Source organism: Tupaia chinensis, unplaced genomic scaffold, assembly GCF_000334495.1.
Source record: "Tupaia chinensis unplaced genomic scaffold, TupChi_1.0 Scaffold141044_1, whole genome shotgun sequence".
NCBI classification, from domain to species: domain Eukaryota; kingdom Metazoa; phylum Chordata; class Mammalia; order Scandentia; family Tupaiidae; genus Tupaia; species Tupaia belangeri.
The window spans coordinates 740,967-747,079 of record NW_006200910.1 but is presented as its reverse complement, the minus strand read 5'-3'; positions in this window follow the sequence as shown (position 1 = coordinate 747,079).

The following is a 6,113-nucleotide window of genomic DNA, read 5'->3' as shown; positions in this document are numbered from 1 at the left end:
CCGCAATCCCTTCTCCTCTATTCTCCTCTCCGAATCTTGGGCACGCACGTATGCACATGCGCCTGGCGTGAGTTTCAAGCCACCGGGTCCGGAATGCGAACCACGGTTGACTAAATGGGAGTCCAGCAACATAGCCATTATGCTAACTGCTGATCCCTTAAATAGCACATCTTAATGTAGGTTGTCTGCCTGCTTCCTTTTTTTCTTCCCTTTTCTATGCTCATCTTTCTGTCTTTCCTTTTTTAGAGTTCTGAATATTTCCTTACATTCTTCATATTATCATATGAAATTGTTGGGTCAAAAGATATGAACAATTTTATAGTTCTTTTTACACACTCTTGATTACTTTCAGGAAGACTGACTCAATTAATATTGTCAATAAGTAGAAGTATAGCCTAGTCAACATCAGATTTTTTAATTTATGTTTTTGTTAGTTAAGCAGTAACACTTTATAGCTATTTTAATTAGCATTCCTTTAATTTCTAACTATGTATTTTCTCATACTATTTCTTCATATTCATTTTTCCTTTTTCACAACTTGTTTCCTTGAAGCGTATATAATGGTATATAATGGTATTGATTTTTGCTTTTTCTTTTCTTTTACATTTTTGGACAATAAGCTTTCATCAGTTTTTCTTTCTTTTTTTTTTTTTTTTTTTTTTGGGGTTTTTTCCTTTTTTTTTTTTGAGAGGTTTTTGCGATAGGGCGCGTGCAGAAACAGAGAAACAGAAAGCGAGAAATCATGCCCCAGCAATCCCTTCTCCTCCATTCTCCTCTTGGGATCTTGGGCACACACATCCGTTTTTCTCAATGTGTTGTAATTCTTTTTGTATATCTTTATTACTAATTTCAATTTCTTATTTTTAAAATTATTTTATTATCCTTCATTTTGCCCAGAGATAGAGAGAGGGAGAGTGAGAGTGAGGGTGAGAAAGCAAGCCACCAGGTCTAGGACTTGAACCATAGTCGACCATGTGGGAGTCCAGCACCTTAACCACTATGCTACCTGCTGACTCCAAACTGTTATTTTTATTTTGTTATCTTTTCTCTGAGGTATTTCTTTTCTTTCTTTTTTTTTTTTTTTTATTTTGCTAGAGGGCACATGCTCTTGTCAGAGACGGAAAGAGAGAAAGAAGAGAAAGCACTTCCCATGTGAAGAATGGTCATGCTGCAGCCTCTTTTCCATTTATCCCTCCTTTTGGGACTTTGGGTACACACACACATGTCTAATGTGTTTCTCAAGCTGCTAGGTCCAGGAATTAAACCCATGCAGTCAGTGTGTGAGATCTGGCTGCCTTAACCATCAGGGCCAGTATTTTCTTAATAATCACAAAATATTAGTTTTCTAGTTTATTTTTTTAAATATTCAATCATACAAATACAAATGTATGTGAGGCAAAACATGGTTCTAATTAAATCTTCCTAATATTCATTTGTCTTTTAATTCCTAAAAGGTAATTCCTTTCCTCAACATTGAGTTGCTATTGATTTCCAGTTTATTATATATTAAATGAACAATACCAAATACATTTTTCTATCATATTCCTTGAGAGTCACTTTTCCTTGACTCTCTATCATATCATTTTGAATAATATTCACTTTATGATAGCCATAAATGATTTTTATCACTCATTTTTTGTATTTATTTTATCAGACAGGTAATGATTGAAAATACAATAGAACTTTTTTTTTGCATTTTTTAAATTTATTTATATTATCATCATAATCTTCTTTATATTACATTGGATTACATATAACTTTACATTGACTTACATTGCTTTTTCAAAAGGGAATGCCATGCATGTCAGTCAATACAGAGACATCAATCTCCCCGCTTTATCGTTAAATGTCTTTTCCATGCATTTCCCAATAATTATTATTATTACAACTTTTTAAAACAGTCAATCACTATTTCTCATTTTGTTTGTTAAAAGACTTCACCCATCATGAAATACTTCCCAGACTAGTCCAGTTGAGAATACTATACACGTCATCATCAACAGATAATAAACCATATCTGTTTCTCACTAACATCCTCTCTATTGTTCACTTGCTATCTTTCTCTATCCTCTTCTCTCTTTTTTTTTTGTAGTTTATTTTTTGTTATAATTTTTTTTTCCCATCACAACACACAAATGAATTTTCCATCCAAAATACACTGTGCATTGGCTCAATCAAGCACGTCAGCATATATGTTCTCAGCAAATAATTTCCCAATTCTTGTGTCCTGCATACCTTGCCTTTTGTTTTACCATCCTAGATTCCCCATCCCCCTCCCTCTGTTATGACCCATCCTCCTCCCACATTGTCCCTGGCATCCACGATTGCCCTCCGTGCCTCCCCCCTCCCCAAATGATCTGTCAGTGAACTTAATTAGTCTAAATATATCCAATAGTTATCGCAGCTGACACATACCTATACATGAACTCAAGTCTGACTTTAGGCCTAAACCCTAGTGAGTAAAAAGAGCATACTATAAAGTAGAACCCAGCTGGGCCCATACCGCTCACTGCAGCCATCAAATATCCATTTTTTTTTTTAAATGGTACGAATAGTTTTACCGGTTTTTTTGTTGTTGTTGTTGTTACCTAACATTCATTCCCTGAGCATCATCACAGCGTACTAAATGTAATTTCCCATCTAGAATAGACTGCATAGTGACTTAATCAAGCATGTTATCAAAATACAATAGAACTAATTGGTATTGAACTAAATTTATTTTATTTTACTATTATTATTTGGGTTTTGCCATAGATGATATACACTTGCTAGAGAGAGACAGTGAAAGGGAAAGTGAGCAATCACTCACAGTGGGGATGGTCATGCCATAACTCCTTCTCCATTTCCCTCCTGGGATTTTGGGCATGCTTGCATATGTGCCTGACATGGTTTTCAAGCTGTCAAGTCTGGGACGCTCTGACATGGTTTTCAAGCTGTCAAGTCTGGGATGCTAACCATGCTCAACCATGTGAGAGTCCAGCACCTTAACCACCATGCACCTGCTGGCCCCTGAACTAAATTAATTTTTTAATTTAGGGGTTTTATTATTTTTACAATGCTTAGTCTTATCAGCTTGAAGTATAGTTTTTTTACTTGTTTTCCTTTACCATTAATGATTTGTCTCTCTTTAATCTTATATTTGGTTAAAATAATGTCTGAGTTTATCAAGGTTTTCTAGCTTTATTTTTTTAAAGTTTTGCTATAAGGTGTATGTACTTGCCAGAGAGAAAGAGAGAAAGAAGGAAGGAAGGAAGGAGAGAAATAACCCCCCAGAGGTGAGGGGCACATCACAATCCTTTCTCCTCCATTCCTCTCTTGGGATTTTGGGCACACATGTATCTATGCACCTGCTCTCAAGCCACTGAGTCTGGGACTTGAACCACACAGTTGGCCATGTGGGATTCAGCCACCTTAACCACCATGCCACCAGGTGTCTCTGTTTTTAGCTTTTGTTAATAGAATTTTTATTTTTTGCTGTAATTTCTACTTACATGTCACTATAATTTAGGAAAGCAACTTGAATAAATGTTGGGGTTTTCTTTTGTTACAGTGGAAAGTACAATATTGACTAGATTATTTTAACTATCATATGACAAATATTTTTCAACTATTTCTCCCTCAAAGCCTAAAGATACCTGTGACAGACTCAGCAAACTATAAAACTTACTGAGAAAAGGTCTAGGAGAAAGAGGAAAGGAGGGAATAAGAAATTTAGTAAAAAACAGAAGACAAGCCTTGAGCTAGGTGAGGACACAGTGGTAATGAACTGGACTCATATGGGAAAGGTTTTGAGTTTGTGTTCTGAAATCTCCCTGAGTTTGGCAGGTACACATATGTAAGTGCCTTTGATTTTAGCTGCCTAAGATTCAGAGTGGATTGCGTTGTGAAAATCCTGTTGAGGATACCTCTGTCTCTCTCCATAGAAGAAATAAATAAAGCAAAACAAATCAAGCCTTGAGATTTGGTGATTAGGTTCTGTCTATCCCCTGGAGACAGCCAGTCTCCTTGAAAGATGTCACCTATTCTTGCTGTTTTCAATTCCCTGGCATTTATTCACTTCACATCCACTGGAGTCTGATTTTACCTCATCCTACCAAAATGCCCTAGTTAATGTTGTTAGTGATGTTTCATCAGCTCTTGTTCTTTTTTTTTTTTTTTGGGAGAACTTTTTGCTATAGGGCGCATGCACTCACCAGAAAGACAGAGAGAGAGAGAGAGAGAGAGAGAGAGAGAGAGAGAGAGAGAGAGAGAAAATGAGGAATCACCCCTTAGGGGGGATGGCCATGCCGCAATCTCTTCTCCTCCATTCTTGTCTCAGGATCTTGGGCACACATGCACATGTGCCTGGCGTGAGTTTAAGCCACCAGGTCCGGGACTCAAACTGCGGCTGACTACATGGGAGTTCAGTGACATGGTCATTATGCTAACTGCTGGTCCCTCATCAGCTCTTGTTCTAATTGACCTTTTTGTAATATTCAACACTGATAACTACTTACTTTTTGATAGTTTCCTTTAAATCAACCTAAGTAACTACTCCTCTTTTCTTCTTCATTCTCTTCTTACATCTCTGAGTTCTTTTTAAGTTCTCTTTTCTTTCCTTGATGTTAGAGTTTTACAGGGATCTATACTTAATTTCTTTTTGTCCATTCTGTGTATTCTTTCTGGCTGATCTTACCTTGACCTCAGTTTTCACTATTATTTAGACACTGATGACTACCAAATTTATAAGTTGATTATGTTCAGCCTGTGTTCCTAAGCACAATACATGTACACACAACTTTCTGTTACAGCACTCTACATGGATTTGGTCCAAGCATCTCAAACTCAGCATGTTCAGATTGAATTCATTTCATCTCCAAAATCTATTCCCATAATTCCTATTTTGGGGGAATGTCTTCATTGTCCTAGTTACCCAAGCCAAATCTAGTAGTTATTCTCTAATCGTCCATCTGTACATCTCTACATCAGTCTATTATCACATGTTGTGTCAGTTCTGTCTTTGAGATTTCTCTTAAATCTGGCTCTTCTTCATCTCTTCCACTTGATCTTATTTCAGAACCTCATTATTTTGCCTTAACTATAGTGGCCTCTTAACCTAATCTTTCTGCCTCTAGACAGCTCTTAACTGGCATAGTGGTTCCAGAAAGGTCTTTCTAAAAGTCAATAAATATACTCATGTAATTTTTCTTTGAAGTCTTCAATAGTTCCTTTGTTATAAAATGAAGTTCCAGCTCCTTAATATGGTCTTATGAACTGGCCTCTTCATGTCTGTCCAGAATTGTGTCATGACGTTCACTGACAGGTGTTCTGTGCCCCAGCCATATTTAACTATTACCTATACATCTCTGAGATATGCTGTCTTTTGCAACTATTCCTTTGCACATTCTGTTCCTCCAAATATACTCTCTTTTTAATTTGCTCACTTTCTCAGAGAAGCTCGCCCTTTCATCAGTAAATATATTTTACTATTTGCCATGTGTTAGGTACTGCTTGGGATGCCAGAGACAGTAATGAGTAAAATAAGACTAGAATCCAGGTGCTCATGAATCTTCATGTTCTGGTGGAGCCCAGAACTGACCTAGGTGCTTTTGTCCTCACATAGTGCTTTATTCTTTTTTAAAAGATATAATATGAAGTAGGCAAATTTAGTTTCCATGATTCTAGCTTTTCTTTCATAAGCTCTTCTCAAATCTTTCCCAGAAGATGGCACCACTGCTAATGCATAACCTGCCCTCTCATTTGTCCATTATCAAAACCTGCTCTCATGAAAGGAGCTAAAATGTATTTATGGAAGGCAAAAAATGAGAGCTTTATTGTCCCTCCCGAGGATATTCTGTTCCAAAGGCTAAAGAAACCTTGGGAACCAGCAGTTTAGTGTAATGGCTATGTCGCTGGACTCCCACGTAGTCGACCGCGGTTCGTGTCCCGGACCCGGTGGCTTAGAACTCACGCCGGGTGCATGTGTGTGCATGCCCAAGATCCTGAGAGGAGAATGGAGGAGAAGGGATTGCGGCGTGACCATCCCCCCTGGGGGGTGATTTCTCACTTTCTGTCTCTATGTCTCTCTCTGTCTGTCTGGCGAGCACACGCGCCCTATAGCGAAAACCTCTCAA